General features: G+C 42.7%; 1 protein-coding gene across 2 annotated transcripts in view; it reads left to right on the top strand.

Moving 5' to 3' along the window:
- The window catches only part of SRPX (sushi repeat containing protein X-linked), a 111081-nt gene that overhangs the window by 24510 nt on the left and 62024 nt on the right, over positions 1-24547 (top strand). The gene's annotated exons all lie outside the window — the stretch shown is intronic.

Genomic DNA, 24547 nt, shown 5'->3' with positions numbered 1-24547 from the left:
TAAAAAGTGGGGAATACTAATCTTATGGAGTCACTCTGAAAGTTCAAAAGGATAATATACTTCTATGTGACACAGGTGTAAGTTACTTTTGTTCCTTTAAATGAACTCAATTCTATCTAAAGTTTTTTTTTTTTTTCATAACGTAATGCCGGTAATGATTGAAGGAACATGACTATGCAGAGCAATTATACATCAAAGGCCTCCTTCTTTTGCTTTATTAGATAGCTCATCTTAGTGGCGAATGAACGATCCTATCTGTAGCCTGAACAATGGAAACTGTGGAATTAATGGAGATTCAGTAAAACATGATTTTTCATACAGATGAGGCTCTTGGTGAACTTTTCAATTAATTACTTTAATTTTGGCACTCGTATTGGTACCATGAAAGTAAAAAGCTTTAAAACATAAGTGAAGGGGCGCCGGGGTGGCTCAGTCAGTTCAGCGTCTGACTTTTGGTTTCAGCTCAGGTCATGATCTCATCGTTTGTGAGTTTGAGCCCCGCCTTGGTCTCTGCGCTGATAGTAGGAATCTGCTTGGGATTCTTTCTCTCTCTCTCCCTCTCTCACTGCCCCTCCCCTGCTCTCTCTCTTTCTCAAAATAAATAATTAAACTTAAAAAAACATAAGTGAAATTATATCCATTTTATTTATAAAAGAGCAAACTCAAACTGTGTGGTTCTTTTCTACTTTAGTCAGGTGACTGCTTTCTGCAGTAGACCCATGAGCTGTGCAGGTCATGTACTAGGTGGCCCTAGCTCAGGTGATTGGTTCTGCTTCCTACTCCCACCCACGCTATTTCCAATCACAGAGGAACCAACCATACGTCCTGATTTTGCGCAGACATCTGAAATTGACTGCAGCTTAATTCGAGCGAGAGCTGAGGTTCAGAAAACAACATTTGCATTAACATCCAATTTCTGTTCAAAACATCAGCAAAAGCCAGGGGCACCTGGGTGGCTCAGTTAAGTGTCCGACTTCGGCTCAGGTCACGATCTCGCGGTTTGTGGGTTCAAGCCCTGCGTCGGGCTCTGTGCTGACAGCTCGGAGCCTGGAGCCTGCTTCGGATTCTGTGTCTCCCTCTCTCTCTTCCCCTTCCCTGTTCACGCTCTGTCTCTTAATAATAAATAAGTGTTAAAAAAAATTGAAAAAAATCAGCAAAAGCCAAATCCCCCAGTTTAATAGGCTCTTTTGAAGTCTTCTCTTGTGAGACAACAATGTTGACGTGTAATTCATCATTAGCTCATAGAAACGCTTCAGGAGTATAAGTCAGGATCAAATCTAAAATGGGGCCATGCTGCTTTTGACTGGAGCTTCCAGCCCCACGAGCCGAGACCTTCCCTCCTTTCCTCCAGCCACTCTGTCATTGATCAGTCCGATCGTCCAGCTCATCTGTGTCCTCATGCTCACCGTCTTGAAATAAGTCTTTCCCTCTGTGGCAATGTCTGTGTTGAGTTTAACGGTCTTCAAAAGAATACACCAACTTCACTTTTCAATGGGAGGACAGTAAGACTCAGAGACGGTCGGGCTGGCCAAGGTCGCGCAGCAGCCGGCTGGTACCTCTGCTACCCACTCCACTGTTTCACTCCCAGTCTTCTAGAAAGGCACCGCGCTGTTCCCAGAATCTCACCTCTGAAGGTACCACACTGCATTTTTAGTCTGCTTACAACATTCTCTCCGCACTTTTTAAGAATATGAAAGAAAACAACCTGTGACGATGTTAGAAGTCAGGATGGTGGTGTAATTCTGGTTGTGGTCCATTTCTCGAGTGGAGTGTTTTTACGCGGGTATCTTCAGTTTGTGACCGTTCGTTGAACCGTGTACTTTTCTGTAAATAAAACATTTACAAAAAAGTATCCGGAAGAGAGAAGTGCACAAGAGGAGAGAAATGGCATGTGGCACGATTCCTGATTTTTTGCTTGGGCCTCAGAACTTAAAAATTCATTTTCCTCTTCAAGACCTTTTATTCTGCTCACCAGGGTACTTTTGCTTCCTGCACCTGCATCGTCTTTGTACCATCAGTGCTGCAGAATCCTACTTAAAAGGAGGTATTTGCCGCAGCCGAAAATCACAGTGATAATCATGCAGTGATTTTGGTCCCCACCCCGGGGTGCTTGCTTGTTTAATATTTGCTGTGCATGCTTTCTAACAAGCCAGGGCACATCTGGATTTATAGTTTCCCTGCGCGTCTGTGCTCCAAGGCTCCGACAATATGTGCGAGGGAGTCTGTAGCTTATTTTCTAAATGACAGCGCTGAAACCTCTTGCTTTTCTCTTTTTACATTGGATCCAAGACATAGGAAATGATTCTTCTTTGAAGCTTCTCTCGTTCCACCCCCCAACCCCTTCCTTTTATAGCCGGGGAGGGGGCAGGAGCCCAAGTTTGTAACCAACAGTGGATTGAGAGCCATAGATTCTTCCCTCCTCCCCAGGGCTGACGAAATGATCTTGAGGTGTTCATCACCCTGCCTTTTCATTATGTCTCTCTCTCTTATGTTTAGAGTCTTCTTTGGTTCTTTCCTCCACCCTTCTGCCCATCTGTCCCTCCCCAGAGCCTGCTTTTCGATGACATAGAAGCCAATCTGGGGGTCTATGTGCGATATATTATTTGGTATTACAGTTTTATAGACCCACAGAATCTTAATATTGGAAAGGGCCTGAGATCTCCATGCTCCTCCCCAGCACAAGGATCCCTGGCTCACTCCCCCCTACCCCACCAGACTCCCCCAGCCTTGCAGGAACATTTCAGGCTCCTTGAGATTTGATGGCGTCTTAAGATGGTCTCAAAGCCTTAGAAAATTTTTCCCCAAATTGAGCTGAAATTAGCTTCTGGATAACTTCCAAACACTGTCCTTGTTTTTCACTTTGGGGATTATCCGGACCAAATATCTCTCTTTATATTTTCATCCACGAGAAATCGGAACACAGGCATTCTTGTTTACCCTGAAGTCTAGTTTTCTTCAGACAACAAATTGAAACTTTCCTCACCATTCAAGAAACATTTTAATTATTTGGTTACTTATTTCCTTGTTATTAAAGCTAGTGCATACTGGTCACTTTTTGGTTTTTCTTTCTAGCCTCTTGTAGCAGGTCTGTGTCATTCTCTAAATGTGGCCCTAGAGTTGGTCTAAATGGCCTGGTATTCCTGGTGTAGTTGGTTCAGTCTAGAATAAATTGCTCTTCTGTAGTTTAGCCTCTGCCCTCTTGCTGGTCACTGTTGCTTTCTCTTTTTAACAGATTTCTTTTTTTAAAAAATTTTTTAATGTTTATTTTTGAGAGAAAGCGAGAGACAGAGACAGACAGAGCATGGGCAGGGGAGAGGCAGACAGACAGGGAGACGCAGAATCTGAAGCAGGCTCCAGAGCCATCAGTACAGAGCCCAGCATGGGGCTCAAACCCACATGACATCATGACCTGAGCCAGCCGAAGTCGGACACCTAACCGACTGGGCCACCCAGGTGCCCCATGTTGCTTTCTCTTTTCAAGAGGGTGCTTCACCTGCTAGTTCACAGTGTGTACAACTAGCTGACCAAGTCGGCCAGGGCAGATCCCCCCACACTGGGTTTGTACAGCTTAGTGTGGGAAGAAATATACAAGACTTCATGTTTATAATCTCTATTCAGTTTCTCCTTGTAGATTTCCAACCAGCTACTGCCTCTGATGATTTCTTCATCTGTCGCCTTGCCCGTTTGTAGCCATTGCTGCCGATGCCCCGCCCCCATTTCCCCTCAGCCCACCTTCGCATTCTCCTGCAGCCCAGGTAGACCGTTCCCACTCATGCTGACGGTTTCTCGCCTCAGATGTCCCTGTGTCTCAGAGGCTTTGCCTGCAGGCTTTCACTGGTGCTGTGGGAGCTTGCTTAGCAGAAAGTTCTGGAAGAGTAGAAGATAGAACACCCCTGAGGCCAGCCCTCAGCCAGGTAGGGGCGGGAGTCAGTGCATAAATACCCACTCTGCAGAGCTTCCCCAGTTGGGAATGAGTGTGGTCTTCTCCAGAAGCAGCCTGCTCATTAGCACACCTTTGTGGACTTTACTCTTTTTTTATTCTTACTTCCCCTAACTTTCTCATTATGGTTTCTGCAGTCACCTGCCAAGTCACCTACCTGCACCCAAGTCCTTATCTCAGGGCCCGCTTTGGGAGGAACAAAACTAAGGACCTGTCCTCTCCAGCTTTGTGACTTGTGAAAATTATTCTTAATTCTTCAACTCCTAGAACTACACAAAGCCCTACGGCATATCTCCTGAAGGAGCGTCACCCATTAGTGGGTTATAAACTCCGTTTCCTGGGTCATGACCAGCACTTTAAGAAAAAAAAAAATTAATGTTTATTTATTTTTGAGAGAGAGAGAGACAGAGTGTGAGCGGAGGAGGGGCAGAGAGCGAGGGAGACACAGAATCCGAAGCAGGCTCCAGGTTCTGAGCTGTCAGCACAGAGCCCGAGGCGGGGCTCGAACTCGGGAAGTGCGAGATCATGACCTGAACTGAAGTCGGAGGCTTAACCAACTGAGCCACCCAGGCACCCCTTCACCAGCACTTTTTTGAAACTAAAATGGAATAGAACACAAAATATGAGAAGGCATCACACCTTAAGTATTGTTCTGTGACACTTTTTTCCATCATGTAAATGTGTATGTTTACTGAGTCACTAGATACAGTTTATTTCTCACTGTGGGTTGTGGTAAGAAAAAAAGTTGAAAAGTCACTGCTTTTGCAAACACAGTATATAAATCAGTATTTTTTAGGGTATTTATATCAGCTTAAAGTATTACTGTCCAGACACAGGGATATCAAGTGAGGGTGTGTGGGCCTTCATGCAAACGCAATGTGCTGTATCAGAGGGCCATTCTATCAAGTAAACCAAGGAAATGAGGTTAATTTGGCCTGATTTTTCTTTTTGAACCAGGGCGGATTCCAAATTATCCCTATTTAAAAACATTCTCCTCATTTTTCTGTTTAAAAAGACCTTCTCAAACAAAACTGAGGGTAGAATTGAAGATTTTCCTGTCTGTAGTTTCCACACTCCGTATGTTAGCCGGTTTGAAAATTGCCCGTCCTTCGTCTTTGACATTTCTTTGGTTCCCTTTTGTCTTTCAGTGATTACAAGGAATCGTTCCATAGCCTGCCCCGTATGTCCTTTCAGGCCCTGAGGTGGCTCTGGAAATTTGAGCCTGCTGGGGGTCTCGCTGTTCTTGTTTCAAACCCTCTTCCCGCTGTGTGCTGTTTTTCTACCTCTGATGGTAGTTCATCTCCACGGAGGTGCTGGAAACATAGCAGGAGTTGAGAGAAGCTAGTCTTCATCTGTTAATCTGTTAATGTTTCCACAGCCTCTCAAGTAGTATAAAATTCATCTTTATCTTCTTGTCACCATAAAACTCTGTTTAGATGAAAACATATGGAATCTGGGCACTTTGTGTCATAATAGGATGGACAGGATGCTGCTCTTGCCTGGTCACTAATTCAGCAACTCTTCCACGTGACTATGGGAGTAGCAGGCCATGGTGGAAGCTTCTAGATTCCTGAGAGGGCAAGACAGCATTTAGGGCTGGGTGTCGAAAGCCAGCTGGCGCAGCAGCAGCAGGGCCGGCATGGCTGCCTGGGCTTTGGGCTTGCTCCACTCTGCCCCACTCCCAAACTCACCCCCTTCCTGCTTTCCACCCTTGAAATACTTTAGCTCTATTCTCTACTTGCTTTTTTGGAAATAACTTATTAAATAATTGTAAAAGTAACACCAGGCCGTTGAAAAAAAATCCAAAACGACTGAAAAGCATCACGTATGAAAAAGAAAATCAAGTCACCTGTAATCTACCACCCAGAGATAACCACTTTTAATGTTGGCGTTTATGTTTCTAGGCTCTATTCTCTACGTACGCTCACATAACGACACCAGTGTTATTTATCCATCTGTGTTTGGGTAATCTGCTCTTTGTAAACTTAAAATTTGCGGGGTCCCCTTTCCATTCTAACTGATATTTTTACCAATAAAATGTTGGCAAAAATTTCAAAGACACTGAAGAGTTGGAGACATTTTTTATGGTGAACAGCCATATGGTACCAACTCAATTCCGCGATTAACATTTACTGTACATGCTTCATTGCATATCTATCCATGCCTCTATCCGTCCATCAGTGTATTTAGTTTTTTAAAATATATTTCACACGTATAGACCTTAGCACCTGCCCCCATGCTTTAGTCTGCATACCATTGTCATTTCAATTATTTTTTATATCATTATTATTTAAAAAAAATTTTTTTTAATGTTTATTTATTTTTGAGACAGGGAGAGACAGAGCATGAACGGGGGAGGGTCAGAGAGAGGGAGACACAGAATCTGAAACAGGCTCCAGGCTCTGAGCTGTCAGCACAGAGCCCGACGCGGGGCTCGAACTCACGGACCGTGAGATCATGACCCGAGCCGAAGTCGGCCGCTCAACCGACTGAGCCACCCAGGCGCCCCTTGTATCATTATTTTTAATAGCTCTGTCATAATTTATTTAACCAGTCCCCTTTTGATGGACATTAGAGTATTTTCAGCTTCTTGTTAGGATAAACACCATCACAGTGAACATCGTGGTTTATGCACACTTCTCTGTTCCCTTAGGATGAATTTTGGAAGTGACTGGCATACGGGTCATGTGTGTTTTTAAGGATCTTCATGGGTATTGCCAGTTTGCTTTCCAGACAGACTCCTGCCAATTGCACATCTACAAGCGATATATGTTTCCCCACACTGTAAGAACACTAGATACTGATGATCTTTTAAAGTTTTTCTAATCTCTTTGGGAAGATACATTTTATGGATTTAATTTATAAGCCTTTTCCCTTTTGTTCTTTCCCAGACTTCAGATCCTTTCTCGTCTTGCCATGGTGATCAGCACTTCTAGGCCCTTCTCTCCTGGGCAGTCTTCATTCAGAACCCTAACTTCCCATTGCAGAGATGGCAAGTTCTATTGTCTGTGCACTTGGCCTTGCCTTCAGTTGACCTGAGCCCCGAGAGGCCTTTTCTGTCCACTTTGTTATATTCTCATCAGCCCCTTCCCACATGTATCTGACCCACACAGAAGGTTTCTCCTGAGCATTAGTGGTAGCGATGGTAGGATATTGGCATACCTATTAAAGCAAGAAAAATTTTCGGTAGGCTTTAAGGAAGGACTGTGGACCATCCTAGAGGTAAAATGTTGGGAGTTGCTTGAGAGTTGGCTGGGACAGTATGTCCTTGAAGCTGGTGTCTGCATCAGATTATCTTCTGAGAGTGTTTCCAGATCTAAGACTCTCTAATTTCATTGGCAAAGCATGCCTTTTACTGGAGGCTCAAATGGTCATTCTTAAGAACTTCTAGGATAAACAAGTTCTTGTAATTGCAAACAAATGAAAAACCAACCTAACAAACTTTTTGCATCAAAGACGTTATAATTGCTCTGGTTAAAAAAAAAGGTTTAATTAAACATTGAATAGAACAAAAGAATATATAATATGGGTAAAGTCATAAACAACAACAGCAACAACAAATAGCTGTGTACTTACCAGCTAGTTTAATCAAACAAACATTATCAAAAAAGAACATAAGCGTTATCTCAGAGTCCTTGCTACGTGCCTCCTGGATTCTATCCCTTCTATCACCTCAGAGGTAACCAATATCCAACCTTGAGGTTAACCATTCCTCTGGCTTTCTTCATAGTGTTACCAAATATGTTCATATCTCTAACAATGTATTATTTATGTTTGCATGTGTTTTTGACTTTTGTGTGAATGGTCTCATACTGAATGTATTCTTCCTCAACTTGCTTTTCTCAACATTAGAGTCTTCAGATTTGTTGATATTATCGCATATAGTTTTCGTCGGCTCATTCACATTACTCTATAGACTCCCATTGCGTAAATATGCCCTCCTTTATTCATGGTGCTCTTGATGAGTATTTGGGTTCTTGCTAGTTTTCTGTTATCACAAACAGTGCTGTGAGGAAGATTCTTGTGCATTTCCCTGGAACAATGTGCAGGAATTTTCTAGAATGAATACCTAGGTGTGGAATTGCTGGGGCACACTACATGCATAATTTTGAGTTTGTTCAGCAATACCCAATTGTTTACTAAAGGCACTGTATTGTACCAATTTGTACCAATTTAAAGTCCTACAACCGATGTGTGTTTCTTGCGCTCACCATCGTTGTTAACATCATTGTGATCTCGTTAGATTTAAAAATTTTTCCCAAACTGGTTGGGTGTGAAATGGTATCACTGTGGCTTTAATTATTATTAATGAGATTCTGGTAATAATACAATAGCAGTAATAGTGTAGTCATTCTCCTGGGAGGGTTTTTTCATCTTCCATTCAGTGCTAGGGTGTAAGACAAGAACTTTTCTTTGTAGGCCTGGTACATGGACTGGATTTATTTCTAGCTTACTCTTTATGCTGAGTGTGTAGATGTTTGGCGTATCAGCTCTGTGTGGGTGATGAGGGGAGGAGAGAGGTCTCCTCTGAAACTTTCAGTCTTCAGTGAGTCCAGTCCATGGAAGTCAAAGTTCAATTTCAATAGTTGTCCTCAGAATGAAAGGTGAAACCCAACCTGTGCTTATCTGACCAGGTTCCTGCTTTTGCAAAGGTTTTGGCCTCTACGTATTCCTTCTTTCTTGCAAACTCGAAGTAGATTTCAAAAAATTTTTCAAAAATTGAAAATTTGTACTTGATTTTTGTATGATCCCAGTCAGGCTACAATGGTTCACATGCTGCTTGAAATGGAGTCCTAACTGCTTGACTTTGCAACCGGTTCCCTTTCCAACCTATAGTTACTTCTAAATGTATTGTATGGGGGGCACCTGGGTGGCTCAGTCGGTTAAGCATCTGATTTCAGCTTAGGTCATGATCTCATGGTTTGTGGGTTTGAGCCCTGCATCGGGATCTGGGCTAACAGCTCAGAGCCTGGGGCCTGCTTTGGATTCTGTGTCTCCCCCTCTCTCTGACTTTCCTCAACTTGTGCTTGCCCTCTCTTTGTCTCTCTATTTCTCTCTCAAAAATACATAAATATTAAAAAATTCTAAGATGTATTTTATGGGATTAGACCAGCACAATCTAGTAGTTTGATGGGTTGAAGGACACTTGTACCTCAAGTTCACATACTATAAAATTCTATGTGGAGATGGCTACCCCATCACTTGTTCAGCATTTTACACTAAAACAAAGGGTTGCCTTTGCTAAATTGCTAGGATGCTTCCCATGTACTGCCCGCTTTTAGTTTTCATTTGCAATTCCTTGCTCAGCATTTCATTGAAGAGTGGTAGTTTCTAGGAGACATCTGCATTCATGCTCTAAAAATGCTCATGTATTGCTTCCCCAGTGCATCCTTACTGATGAAAAAGATTCCATACCTGATTTGATTTCGCTGTATAGGATTTGAGTGTGACATGACTACCATGCATCTAGAAAAAACTTTCAAAGACCAATACCACCCCAAACAATTTACTGCCAACTTTTGTAAGGGGTGCAAAGTAGTGTGTTTACATTTTTCCTTCTCTCTATGAAGGCTTCATATGAATACATTGATTAAATAAATACTTGATGTAAATCACCCAGGGCGGTGCCTAGGGTAGTGTCTGTTCATAAGTGGTAGGTTCTTCTTCCTTACAAGCTGTGAGCACCTGTGTTAGGACTCACGGGTGTCTACTTTGGCCAATAGGCCGAATAAAGTGGTGCTGCACAGAGCTGCTTGTGCAGGATGAAGGGTTGGAGGAATCACTGCTACTTCATTTCATTTACCTTTTATTTCGCTGTTTCCTTCTTACCCTGGACTTGCATCTGCTCATCAGGGTGCTGGAAAGTTGTGCAGAAAGATGTGACTTTGGCAAAGTTCCCTTCAGGGTGCGTACTTCCTTCCTCACTGGCCCCTGGCTTCAGAGAACTGGCCTCAGCCCTGCAAATGGGGACTTGACCAGCTCCACCAGTACCCTCTCTGCTTGCAGTCTTGCCTTGACCCTGGGGCTTACTGGTGACATAAGTTGCTGGAGGAAGGACAAAGGGAGCTTGTCACTGCAGGCCTGTCTCTAGCAAGGGACTGGGAAGGAGCCAGCATGCCAACAGGCTCCTGTATTGACAAGTTGCAGCATCCTTTACAGCAGCCAAGACATAAAAATGGGATTTTGTGTTTGCATCTGGAATTTCTGAGCTTTGAATTCTTGGACCAGAGGATTCTCAGTAAGAGAAACCAGGACGCACATATAAACATCCATATGGGTATTAGTCTCTTTGTTAGACTCTAGGTCAGCAGATCAAGACCGCCAACTAGCAGCATGATTGTACTGGGAATAGACTGAGCTTGAATGCTGTGTCCTGGGGCTGGGGCGGGGAGCAGCAGATGTGGGATGTTGCAGGAGCTAGAGAGAGGAGAATGCCCTCTCCTTTTAGTGAGGACTGAGTCACCCCCCGGGAACATTATGACTTAAAATGGCTCCTGTGGACTCTTCAGGGGATCTGATCACCATTTATAATATGGTTTCCAAGGGAAACCCAAGTTCAGGTTGTAAGCAGCTGACCTAAAATTGTACTTTTGGGACACTGACGTGTGTAGGTGAGAGGCACTTGGGCTCCACTCTCACCAGTGCCTGAAATCCTGGCAGGGTTACAAGCCATCCTGTGCCTCATTTTGGGCAGGAGGCTACATGTGGTATTTGTTGGATGATGACACCAGAAGCCCATTGATGCAATATACTGCCCCCCACTCCCTGTTCTGCTACCTGAAGTTTGCCTGTGAAGATCGTGGGGTTTCTACAATGAGAAGGAAGCCATTTTTTTTTTTTTTTTTTTTTTACCTATTCTGATCTAATGTATTTTATTGAAAATAAAGCTGGTCCCAGTGAATTTGTTTAACACACTAATGTGTTTTAAAACCGAGCTGCGGTATTGTTTTCAAATAAGGGATTGGAGGTGATATGCCGAGACTGACTTGTTATTCCAAACCCGATGTCATGCCATATGTTGTGGGCACTCATTTTGCTCAGATGTGAATTGATGGCCTCCTGTTGAAGTCAGAAGTCTTGATGGTGAGTAATGGAAACCCATCTTGAACTAGCTTTGGCCAAAGGGAGATGGTATTGTTTTATGTAAAGGAAGGAGTATGCTGGTGGGCCCAAGGAATACTGGAGCCAGGGACTCAAATTCTGTGGCATCTCTCTTTCTCTCCCTCTTTCTCTGTTTTTTCTCTGCTTTTCTCTGGTGATTCCATTCTCTTGGAGATTAGCATTTTCTTTGAGACTTAACCTTTGTCATTGGCAACTACAGGGCTCACATCTTCCTTACTTTACCACCAGAGAAGAGTCCTCTGGAGGATCTGATCGTCCCAGCTTCATTCGTGTGATTGCCCCTGTGGTCAGGGGATGGGATAAAGCCATCGCCACTAGAGTTGCCCAGGTGGCATGGGGAACGATGTAGTTCTCCAAAAGGAAGGGTCTTGTTTCATGTAGAAGAACACAGTAGATGTCCCTCACACCTAGACCCTAGGGATAGCGCCAGGCATTGTGTCCTGTGTCTTAGCCTCTCCCAACAAGTGTTGTGCGAGGCCTGCAGATTATCATTTTGAAAACCAGAATTGCCATCCGCTCAACTCCACCTTCTTTTTTTCCCCCAGAGCTTGAGTCTGCCAGTGAAGATAATGATAACTGACAGCAGCCAGCGTGTGACTGTCAGTTCAAGGGCACTGTATGGGAAATGGGTGCTTGCAAAATCAAAGAGAGGAGCTACCCCCAAAGAGAGCGTTCTACCTCCTATCATGGGTGGAGTTGGCTAAATAAATCATGCGTGAGGGCTTCAAGGGAAGGCCAGGTTTTCATCGTTGGGTGCTCGCGCTCCGTCTTCCGCCAGGGAACCAGAGAATGTTGCAGAAGGACAGCGCGTCAGGTTTTAGCTGAGCAGGCTGCAGCCTGGCACTTGTAGACATTTTCACAATGTTCATGTGAGGGCTGTTGACTCCAAGTGTCTTTCCTCGCAGGCTCTTCTCTCTCCCTCCGTCTTTCTACCATTTAATCTTTATTAAAATATCATTGTACAGCTGTGCAATGAAAGGCTTCCTGCCTACCATTCCTGGTACACACTGCTGCAATTTCATTTTCTTTTCTTAGTAGCTTGCTTGAATCCTGTTATTCTCAGTTTTGCCACAATGTGCCAGAATTTTGTAAATTATACCACTGGTTCAGTGCCAGGAATGATGTACCAGTTGCCACTTTATTTGGGCAGCTTCTTTGAATCTTAAATACAGTATCTGTTTCTGTAAGTGCAGCCTTCACTAAGGGAGATGGGCGTCTCATTTTGACACTGATGGGACAGCTCGAACAGACCAGTGGTGTGGGGTACTTTGTTAGTTTCACTGGGGCAGGAAGAGGAAATGAAACCCCACCATATTCCTTGAGGAGTCTGATGTTTAGCTGGGAAGGCAGACTGGAACCATATGGGTGGCCTGGGACACACACGTCTAAAATGACTTCCGAAAATCCAAAGCAATAGAAGATCCGTCCTAATTCCAAAAATGTGAAGAGAGCCTAGCCATGTGAATCGGATTTAAAGTAAAGGTTAGAGAAGACAAACGAGAGGAACCAGGCTTTGAAATGGCTCTTAAAACAGGAAAGGGACTAAGAAGGAGGGGAAGGACTTTTCAGGTTGGTTGTGCCAGGAAGGCATGAAGACAGAAACAAGTGGTTGTAAAGTTGTAAAATCTGATTTACGGTCAGAGGAGTCCAAGCCTTCTTTCTCTTATTGATATTCACTTCATTCTTGGAGCGCAGCTTACAGTCATGAACAAGGTAGCAAAGAGTTGCTGCCCTCCCAGCTTTACATTCTAGTGCCTGGCTCATAACTACCTCATGGGGTTGTACCGAGGACTTGAAGAGGCAATGAAAATGAGAGAACCTGCTGAACGGTAGTGATTTCCTCTGCTAATTGTTTCTTACTAGTCAGAGGAGGAGGAGGAGAGCAGGTTGATTTGCTTGACCACAGTGATCTCAACGACAGGTTGAAGGTGGGATTGTTGTGAGAGAACATAATTTGAAAATACATACTGTCCTCTATGGTCGCTCTCTTTTGCAGATGAGCAAATTGAGGTTCAGGAAAGGCAAGTGGCTTCTTCCCCAGTTGGGACCATACAGTTAGTAGAGGGGCTGGAACTTAATCACGGGGTTCTTCCTTTTATTTATTCATGTATTTATTTATTTTTAATGTTTATTTTTAATGTTTATTTATTTTTGAGAGACAGAGATAGGGTGTGAGCAGGAGAGGGACAGAGAGTGAGGGAGACACAGAATTTGAAGCAGGTTCCAGGCTCTGAGCTGTCAGCATAGAGCCTGTCTCGGGGCTCAAACTCACGAACCGTGAAATCATGACCTGAGCCGAAGTCGGACGCTTAACTGACTGAGCCACCCCGGTGCCCCAATCCCAGGGCTTTCAATTGCATCCTACCAGCCAGGGTGGCCATGGGCAGTTGAAGAAACTCAGTACCTGCTTGACTTTCCATGGGCTTGAACATCCATGTCCTGAACAAATCAGAGGGAAGCAAAGGCTTCTGTCACAGCTCCTGGGGGCCTTTCTTAGGTAGATATCTTCATTTTGAGGGAAGAAACAAAGAATTAACACGACAAAGCCATTACCTATGGGTTTTTTAAATACCGCATTCAGAATCACTGTTTTTCCAATTATTTTGACTGAGACCCATAAGAAGACATATATATTCTACTGTGGCCTATTATTAGAGTGACTATATCATTTACTGTCCAATCAGGAGGCTTTCGAGTGTCAAAAGGAGTGCTGTTGATAATGCTGGGACAACAGACACAAAATTGAAGTTTCCAATGCAAACTGGGGACACCTTATCACACACACCCATGTAATTGAAACAAAGTTGCACAAAGCAGCATTTATATTTAATACAGGTAGCAGACTGTGCTATTTTCTTTTTTTTTTAATTGAAGTATGGTTGGCACACAATGGGTCCATTCGTCTCGGGTCTGCGACACCGTTATTGGACAAGTATATACATTACGCTCTGCTCACCACAAGGGTAGTTACCATCTGTCACCATACAGTGTTATTACAACACCATTGACTGTATTCCCTCTGCTGTGTTTTTATTCCCCTGACTTATTCATTCCATAACCAGAAGCCTGCCTCTCCCACTCCTCTGCACCCGTTTTCCCCATCCCCCTCCTCCCTCTCTTCTGGCAGTCACCAGTTTGTTCTCCATACTTAGGGGTCCGTTTCTCATTTTTGTTTGTTTATTCATGGTTTAGTTTTTCGATGGCACATGTAAGTGAGATCCTATAGCGTTTTGTCTTTCTCTGGTTTCACTTGGCATAGTCACTAGGCCCATCTATGTTGCTGAAAATGGCAAGACCTCATCCTTTTTCATGGCAGAGGGGAATATTACTCTGTAGTATATAATTACATACATAATGTAATACATAATGTGTCTATGTGTGGAGATAGATCTTTATCTATATCTATATATCTATATCTATATATCTATATCTATATCTGTATCTATATCTCTTCTTTAGCAATGCGTTCATCTATCGATGGACGCTTGCAAACCCTGCCATTTTCAATTCTCTTTCACTACAGAAGTACCTTATGACCCATTACATTGGGTTAAAAGTTTAAAACGCGCTACTCTAGTTGATTGTTGGTACATGTCAGGGGCTTGGGAAGAGGGAGAGTGTGAAGTGAATGTCTTGAGATACACTGCACTTGTCCTATCTGAACATTTTGGTAAATGTTCTCCCCCAAGAAAAACACTGGTGATAAACATTTCTTTCATTCTATTCCTCGTGATTCGGGAAGGGTTTAGGTTGATTGTTCCGGATCCATTTGTTCCACTTGGAGCAAGCATCTTCTTGGTGTACTCGCCCTCCCACTCCCACCCCTTCACTTAGGTTTGGGCTTTCTTCGGTTAGCCTGCTACTGACTTAGATGAGTGAGGCTTCCAAGGAAGAGTGGCTCATTTACAGTTTCTGGCCCTCTGCATGCTTTTTCTGGGCCTGCATCTTGAAGTTGAAGCTCTTGTCAAAGTGTCTAATCTGCTCCACTCCTTTAAACACACACATTTAGGGGCTCCTAGGTGGCTCAGTTGATTGAGCGTCCGCCTTTGGTTCAGGTCATGATCTCGCGGTTCATGGGTTTGAGTGCTGTATCGGTGTCTGTGCTGGCAGCCCAGAGCCTGGAGCCTGTTTGGGATTCTGTGTCTCCCTCCCTCTCTGCCCCTGCCCTGCTCACACTCTGTCTCTCTCTGTCTCAAAAATACATAAACATTAAAAAAATTCTTTTTTAAAAATTAAATAAACACACATTTATACACAGCTCCTGGGGGTGCCGGGTGGCTCAGTCGATTGAGTGTGTGACTCTTGATTTTGGCTCACGTCATGCTCTCCCATGAGATCGAGCCCTGTGTCTGGCTCTGCGCGAGCATGGAGACCGCTTGGGATTCTCTCTCCCTGTTTTTCTGTCTCTCCCTCACTGACGTGCACGTACGCTTTCTCTCTCTCTCTCTCTCCTTCTGTCTCTCAAGATAAATAAACTTAAAAAACATAAATATTCACAGCTCCTGGAATGGACTCACTCTTGTGCTTCTTCAGTGGCCTCCCATATATTAAGAAACCTTTGTAAATTTACCCACGGAGGAGAGAAGGGTTACCACTCTACCCTCTGTCTACCCTTCGTCAGGGCCTCCAAATATTTGAACCCTCCTATGTGCTACCAGGAGCCACAAAAATATGAGATGCAGTAGTAATATTCCACAGCAATAAAATCACTTTCTGTAGGTTCCCTGTTTGTCAAGATCTTAGATTGTGAAGGCACACAGTGGGCAACAGGGGTTTTTCTGCCTCAAAGGATAAGCTACGGTAATATTTTGAGCCCGAGAATCACTTTTTTTCTAAGGCAAATCTTATCATCTGATCATCTGAATCCATAGACTAAATTTGACATAGTTTATTTTACTAGAGGATTGAATATGTGGCTTTTCCTGGTGGTTATTGAGAAAAAAGTATGTGTGTACACACACACACACACACACACATATTATACAAGATGGTTTAGTTGGAGGAGTTTGAAAACATCCACAGTAAACTTCGGTAGCACTGAGGTTCCTGACTGTACTTAATGCTTTGAAAATTCTCAAAAAACATATTAGGCCAGATTAAGTTTGTCATATTTTAATATTTTTACCAGAAGCTCATTTACACGCATAATAGCTCAAGCTAATGGAAGCCTAAAATATAATACGCATTGAATTCAATAGAAAATGGGATTATAAACCGTCAAATAAGAAGTTTATAAAAAAACCAAGCACTGTACCAATTATTGTATTTTAATATAGTACTTTAAAAACCTATACATATGCCATTTGACCTTTACAGCAACCCTATGACACATGGCCAGTTGGGGTATTTGACAGCCAGATTCAATGGCTGTCTTAACTTGGTCCCCCGGAAGCTGAGTCTGTGGCTTGTGGAGGGACTGCTCTCAGGGAAAATCTACAAGTGAGGGAGGGGAGCAAAAAAGTGCCGAGCAGGTATATGGTCTCAGGTAAAATCTAGCAGCATAAGATGCTCAAAACCATATATTCTGCGAGGTTGCACTCCCTCCCCCACTCTTGTCATTCCTCCATGCAGAATCCACTCACCCCCTCCCGAGGTCCCTAAAGTCTCATCTCATTCTACCATCAGCTCAGAATCCACAGTCTCATCATCCACATCAGGTCTGGGTAGGTATGAGCCCCTTCATCTATACTTCCTTAGCTGTTACTCCTTAAATACAGTTTTTTCTTTATCTGGAGACGTGTAAAACTAAAGAGATAAGTTATCTGCTTCCCATGCACCCGGCCTACAATGGTGGAGTAGGCATAATATAACTGCTATAGACATTCCTTTTAAAAATGAGGTTAGGGGTGCCTGGGTGGCTCAGTTGGTTAAACGTCTGACTTTGGCCCAGGTCATGATCTCGTGGTTCACAAGTTCAGGCCCCATGTCGGCCTCTGTGCTTGCTTCAGATTCTGTGTCTACCTCTCTCTGCCCCTCCCCAGCTTGTGCTCTGTCTGTCTGTCTGTCTCTCTCTCTTTCTCTCAAAAATAAATAAAAACATTAAAAAATTTATATAAAAATGAGGTTAAATTGGGGGCACAAAGTAGTCACTGTTCTCTAGAAACTCAGAAATCTAGCTGCCTCAATTTTGGTAGTTTCTTGGTCATGTGTCACAGTCTGAAAATAATGCTTTTTATTTTTTTATTATTTTTAAAATTTATTGTTTATTTTTTTTTAATGTTTACCTTTTGAGAGAGAGAGAGAGCATGAGCAGGGGAAGTGCAGAGAGAGAGAGGGAGACACAGAATCCAAAGCAGGCTCCAGGCTCCGGGCTGTCAGCACAGAGTCTTACGCCAGGCTTGAACTCACGAACTGTGAGATCATGACCTGAGCCGAAGTTGGACACTTAACTGATTGAGCTACCCAGGTGCCCATATTTTTTTATTTTTACAGAGAGAATGTAAGCAGTGGGGAGAGACAGAGGGGGAGAGAGAGAAAATCCCAAGCAGGCTCTACACTCAGCATGGAGCCTGATACGGGGCTCAATCCCACAACCCTGGGATCATGACCTGAGCCAAAATCAAGAGTCAGACACTCAACTAACTGAGCCACTCAGGCACCCCTGAAAAGAATTCCTTATGATTCTCTGCCCTCTTGATTCCAATCTCTGAGCACTATTGTATTGTATTGTATTGTATTGTATTGTATTGTATTGTATTTTTATGAAAGATCACACCTGTTGACAGCCAAGCAGTTCTGTGAGCCTGCTTCCTGACAGGACAGTTCTGGGAGTTCAAAGACCTTTCCTCATTCTGTAATGTTTCTGTCTTCTCCGTCATGCCGGGGATATTTCTGCATATAGAATTCATTAAGAACATTGTGGGTCTTCTGTGAATCTTCTTGGAATTCACTTCATTAGACAAAACCATAGCCACAGATTTTATAGATATAAACTCTCTTCTGCTGTTTGGTTGAAAGGATCTATGAGACACATCCTCATTCTCTTTCAGGGACCTATTGTATGATTGAAGATACTGAGGCACCACCTTGATTTAACAAAGGATTTGACAGTCATACCTTTGGCTTCGTCTTTAGCCTCTGTTTTCCTGGCAATGCCCTGGATTTGATCTTTGTTCATAAGCCATCCAAATGTCCTTTTCACTTTATTGCGGCTGCATTGTAGCCCCTTTGGCAAATCATTTGGTAGCACTAAATCGTCTGGCTCCCACAAATAAATACCCTCTGGCTTCCAATGGTACAAAATACCTTTGTCTAAACATCCAGATCTCTCCAGCATTGTCACATTTCAAATTTATGTACCAAAGCTGTACCGAGTAGGATAAAACCATTCCAGACACATAAGCATAAGAACACATGATTTATGTGTCATAAGAAACTTAAGGGGATTTTTCTCTACCAATTCTGAGTCATATACTAGGTATACAAGGCATATTAGACATGGTTCTCACAGCTGAGCTCTTTAGAGATATAATCTGTCTCCACAGAGTATTTTTTAAGTTTATTTCTTTACTTATTTTAAGTAACCTCTACACCCAATGTGGGGCTCGAACCCAAGACCCCGAGATCAGGAGTTGCATGCTCTTCCAACTGAGCCAACCAGGCGCCCCTCCATAGAATATTAAGTCGAGACCTATGCTGCCTAATGTGGTCACTACCAGCCACATGTGGCTATTTGAATTTAAAAGCACTCTGTTCCCCAGTTGTACTAGCCATATATTTCAAGTGGTTAATGACCACATATGGCTAGTGGCTACCCTATCAGACAGCAGAGATATAAAACATTTCCATCATTGCAGAAGGTTTCCTTCAACATCAAAATCTAGGGGAAAAACAATACGATCTAATAAAGATAAGCATTTATCTCTGGTTTAAATGTATTTATCTCTCTTCTCCCATACTAAAGGAGATACTGCATGCTTCAGTAAACATTCTGATATGCTTTATAGTAAAGAATGCCATAAAACTGTGGTTCTTCATATCTTTTGGATCATGGACCCTTACTAAAAGCTGAAAGTTAGCAACTTTTCCCCCAGGAATGTGTGTATTCATGTACCAAAAGGCATGTCTGATTACAGAGGGTTCATGGACTACCCCCCACAAAGCCCTTCCATTGATTCTCTAGAAGGCCAGGGACTTGGATTAAGGATCTCTACTGTAAAGTGAATTTTATTTTGCTACTGACTTTCAGTATAAAATTGATGATGCAGTTTGCTATTTAATATGATGACTTCTGATAATAGTAAGAGTATATTTAGAATAATGATGATGGGGAAAAACAAAAATTTCCTACAGACATTAAGAATGCAGAGCTGTCTTCAAAATAACTGAAACATAAACCCAACCCTTTGAACTAAAAATTAAAAATATAACATAGAACCAGCAAATCTGTCAATTTGGATCCTGTATCACAATCAATAAAGTATATAGTTTTAGCAAATTGGCTACATTTTCATTAGTCTCAAATGCTCCCCCCCACAACCACGAGAAAACTTTTAGGGTGGTAGAAGGAACATTCTACTAGCCTTCTAAAATCTAAATCCCTGGAACCTCTGGGTGGCTCAGTTCATTGTCCGACTCCTGATTTCGGCTCAGGTTGTGATCTCATGGGTTCATGAGATTGAGCCCCACATGGGGCTCTGAGCTGACAGTGCGGGGCCTGCTTGGGTTTTTCTCTCTCCCTCTCTTTCTGTCTCTCCCCTACTCACACAAGAGTACGAGCATGCTCTCTCAAAATAAATAAATAAAAATAAATAAAATCTAAAGTCCTGTTGTAACTCTAATACACATAACAGATATGTCTTAAGGGTGATTTGGTGCCTCAGTAATACATGGGACATTCAGAATGATAGCACGGGATTCAGTAGACCAGGAAGACCCTTATTTGAACTGTGGGGGAGAAAAGTGGCTATTTCTTTGGAAATCTGTTGAATTAGATGAGGTTTCTGCAAGGAGAGCAGAATTATAAATGGAATTGGCTCCAGGTATGGCTGAGGGACAGAATCCTTCATGGCACCGAGTTTCTGATTTCTGAGCCAATGTAGAATTTGTATTTGTGTGGAAGAAGCACTGAAGCATTCTTTCCAAAGAGTGGTAATCTGAACCATATGAGGACTGATTAATGGTTGTCATAATAAAACCTCAGTTAACCAGAATTCTAAAGGAATAGACTTTCCTAAATAACGAAGAATGTGTTAGGGAGCCTCCTTCTCTTCTCCCCACCCTCTGTCTGTTTCTTCCTTCCTTTCTTTTCATTGTAACCCTATGGAACATCCCCAATATGTATGAATCTCTTCTACTGCTTATTAAACTCTAGAAGTAAAAGCCGCTGAACAACATGTTCATCTTTGGTCCGTCCTATCGTATTGTTCAGTATGTTCATTTTGTAGACTGGTCATTATTTTTTATAGAAATTGATGTATGCATTTAGGCTGAATATATACTGGACACTTTTGGAGAGGGATGGCTAATATCCATTTATTTTCTTTCCACTTCTTTTATCCCCTATCAGTAATAGGCAGTAAATTTTCCCTTCAGTTTGGATGCACTCAGCTGCGAGTACTAAACAATGCTACTCATAGAACCTTAAATTGAGAGGACATTTATTACTGACCTAACAGGAAGTATGGAGGGAAGATGTCTAAGTTGATTTAGTAGCCCAATAAGGTCATTACAGACCCCAGATTCTTGTTATCCTTCCACTCTTTCATCCTCAGCTGAAAATCTTTAGGAGTCGCCACATCTTACCTCATGGTTGCAGAATGGCTGCCATAGCTTTAGGCAGTCATCCTTACACAATAGCTTCCAAAACAGGAGGAGAGAAAAGAGGGCAAAAGAGTTTTCTACTTGTGCGGTTCTCTCTTTTATCAAGGAGAAAATCTTTCCCATATGCCCCATCCCCCCAAATCAGACTTCTTTTTACTTGCCATTGGCCAATACTGGGTTTCTTGCCTACCCTTGGAACAGTCGTTGGCAAAGGGGAATTCCTGACTTACAGCCATTATAGTTCATCTCCTGGGGACAGGCACACTGCTGCTGAACACAACCTGGGGGTCTTTTAGCGAGAAGAAAGAGGAGAATGGCTGACAGGCTGACAGTCAGCAGCCTTTGGCGAACACAGATCCTTCTTGCTTTTGTGGGCTCCCTCTTCCCTGGCATATTGTTATTGCAGTATGCAAAATCCATTTGCTGTTTGCCGCCTGTCAGTGCTAGGGAGACAGATAATGGTGGGTTGGGATCTAGGCGGAGGGGGATGGACCAGTGTAAGTGAGCTGCTAATCAAGATGCTAATAAAGGTAACCTCTGCCAGGATTCCGAATTGAGATAATCTGAAATGTCTGCCTTGCAGTCTCTAATTTAAGTAAAAGCAGTAGTGAGGATGCTTGACTTTGGGTTTGAGCCGGCCATCCAAAGAAACAAATGAAGAAAAGAAAATGGTTGCTTTACCCCTGCCAGGGAGAGCGCTGTGTTCAGGGTGGTCATGTGAACCATCTCTGTCTCCTTTCAGCTCATTATCAAGGTTTTCTCTTTTCTTTTTCCTGAGGCATATGTCTAGACGTGGAATGGCTGATTTGAAGGGTTAGTTTCAAACGCAGTGCAAAGCTTCTCTTCACCCTAGTAGTACCAGTTGTACTCCACCAGCGGAACTTGAGAGTTCCCAGTGTGCCTGGGTGGCTCGGTAGGTTGATGGGTTCGAACCCCGTGTCAGGCTCTGTGCAGACAGCTCAGGGCCTGGAGCCTGCTTCAGATTCTATGTCTTCCTCTCTCTCTGCCCCTCCTCCACTCACACTCTGTCTCTCTGTCTCTCTCTCAAAAATAAATATTAAAAAGAACTTGAGACTTCCCGCATCAACACATTCTTGCCAGTTAAATTTGTGCCAATCTGATGGTGTGAATTGGTATCTTGATATATATTGTCCTGATCACTAGTGAGGTTCAGGAGTCTTTCCTAGTAACATTTTGTCCCATTTGCTTTAAATTCAGGAGTACTTGTTCATATTTGTCATTTCTTTCCATTGGACTGTTTTCTTCGTATATCCTGGATAGTAATTCTGTATTATGTGCATTGCAAATATTTTCTCCAAGTCTGGGACTTGTCTTTAAACTTTGTTCATGTGTCTCTTATTACACCAAATTTTTACATTTTATTTTATTTTATTTTATTTTATTTTATTTTATTTTATTTTATTTTATTTTATTTTATTTTATTTTATTTTTTAAGCTTGTTTATTTTTGAGAGAGAGAGAGAGCGAGAGGGAGAGAGCGCACAAGCAGGGGAAAGGCGGAGAGAGAGAGAGGGAGATACAGAATCTGAAGCAGGCTCCGGGCTCTGAACTGTCAGCACAGAACCCGGCGTGGGGCTCAAACCCATGAACCGTGAGATAATGACCTAAGCCGAAGTCGTACACTTAACTGACTGAGCCACCCAAACATCCCCAGAATTTTTACATTTTAGTGTGGTGAAGTGTAGCAGTATTTTCCTTTATAGGTTATTGTTTGTAAGTTTTGTTTAATAGTCTTTCCTTACCTCATGATCATGCAGATATTCAGCATTTTTTTCTCCCATTTTTGGCTTTCAAATTTAGGCCTGTAACCTCTCTGGAAATGTTTTTTTGGTGTGGTGCAAGATGGGACTCATTTTTTTCTTCATATGCATATCCATTTAATCCTAGCATATTTATTGACCTTTTCCCCCACTGATTAGTCCTCCTACCTTATCATATTCCAAATTTGACCTACATGGGTCAGTATTATATGTATATGTGTGTGTATATTCAGTTTTATGCTTCATTCTGTATATAGTTTGCAGTATTTGCTTTTTTCCTTGGCTGTATTTCATACACATTTCCCTATTGCAAACTTGATTAGTGGGTATATAATAGCTTGTTGATAGAGGATAACTTGGTTGCTCATTCCCCTATTGTCACATGTTTAATTTTCCCTCTAATAAACAATATGTGGCGAATGTGTCTTAAAATGCTGATCTACTGGCAAAATGGGACTGTGCACCCCAGGGTCACCTGCCTCTCCAGTAGGTCTCAGCCTCTTCCCTTCTCTATGGAGTGTCCTCCCCCACCATGTTATTTGTCAATGAGCAAGTGTTGTGGTGGTCATGGATTGCCCTGACCAGATCTTCCTTCAAGGAAGGGCCAGTGGTCTCAGCTGGAGGCAATGCTGGCCTTGGTCAGCCATTAGCTTTCAACCCCTTCAGAGACTGCCTCAGCTGTTGGGAGTGCTTTGCCCGTGGTCATGTCCTTCCAACGTGGGCCATATCCTATGGCTGATGGAGGCAGGAATATAAAGGCTCAGCCATTTATACCCAACCTGAGAGGGTGTCCTTGGGCTGACATCAAAGCTCGACTTGTCCCTCTGTCCAAACCTGTTTCCTTCTTAGTCCCTTCACAGGGGTTGATCCCTAATAGACCTCCTGTGCACTATACGCCATCTCACAAGCCACTTCCCAGAGAACCCAACCTGTGACAGTTGCCTTCTTTGCTTTGAACCAGGAATATAAGTCCACAGCCTCTTACTGCCCAGGTAGATGATATGGAGACCAGGCTAACTTGGGGGAAGAAGAAGTGCTCTTTTTTTTAAAAAAAAAATTTTTTTTTTCAACGTTTATTTATTTTTGGGACAGAGAGAGACAGAGCATGAACGGGGGAGGGGCAGAGAGAGAGGGAGACACAGAATCGGAAACAGGCTCCAGGCTCTGAGCCATCAGCCCAGAGCCTGACGCGGAGCTCGAACTCACGGACCTGCTAGATCGTGACCTGGCTGAAGTCGGATGCTTAACCGACTGCGCCACCCAGGCGCCCCAGAAGAAGTGCTCTTAATATGAAATAGATCTCTTGACACTTAACATGAGCTATGCCATATGGACTTGAAGAATCCAGCAATTCTTTGAGGAATCCAGTTCAACTCTGAATGTGGAGAGAAATGGGGGCAGGGTGGGAGGAGAGGGACAGCAGATTCTTAAACATTTCTAATATATTCAAAATGTATCTTGGAAGCTAAGCTTCTCTGAATTCTATGCATAATAAAGTTTATTTTCCATTGTGAAAGTAATACATGTTTATAGTAGAAAATTTAGACAGGAAAGAAGAAAAACATCCAATTAGCATAAGGTCTTCTAAGCATTGTTTATTTTGAATTTGGTTGTTTTACATTGGTATAAATCACACCATTTGTATAACTTTGCCATAGCACATTGTTTACTTAATGTTATAACCTTTTCCCATGCTGTTGTATCTTTTTATAAACATTATTTTCAATGGACCCATTATAGTATAATCCAATGAATATGCTGTGGTTTATTTAACCATGATATTGACTATTTGGTCTGTTTATAGTCTTCTGCTATTATAAGTGACGTTGCAAAGAAATCTTTGTGTGCAAATTTTTTTTCTATATTTAATATTATTTCCTTGGGATAGATTCCCAGAAGTGGGATGACTCAATAAAGGGGTTTGAACATAGGCTTTTGATTCA

Source organism: Acinonyx jubatus, chromosome X (genome assembly GCF_027475565.1).
Source record: "Acinonyx jubatus isolate Ajub_Pintada_27869175 chromosome X, VMU_Ajub_asm_v1.0, whole genome shotgun sequence".
Taxonomy (NCBI): Eukaryota; Metazoa; Chordata; class Mammalia; order Carnivora; family Felidae; genus Acinonyx; species Acinonyx jubatus.
Note: the sequence above shows the minus strand (reverse complement) of the source record. Positions and strands in the feature narration are given on the sequence as shown.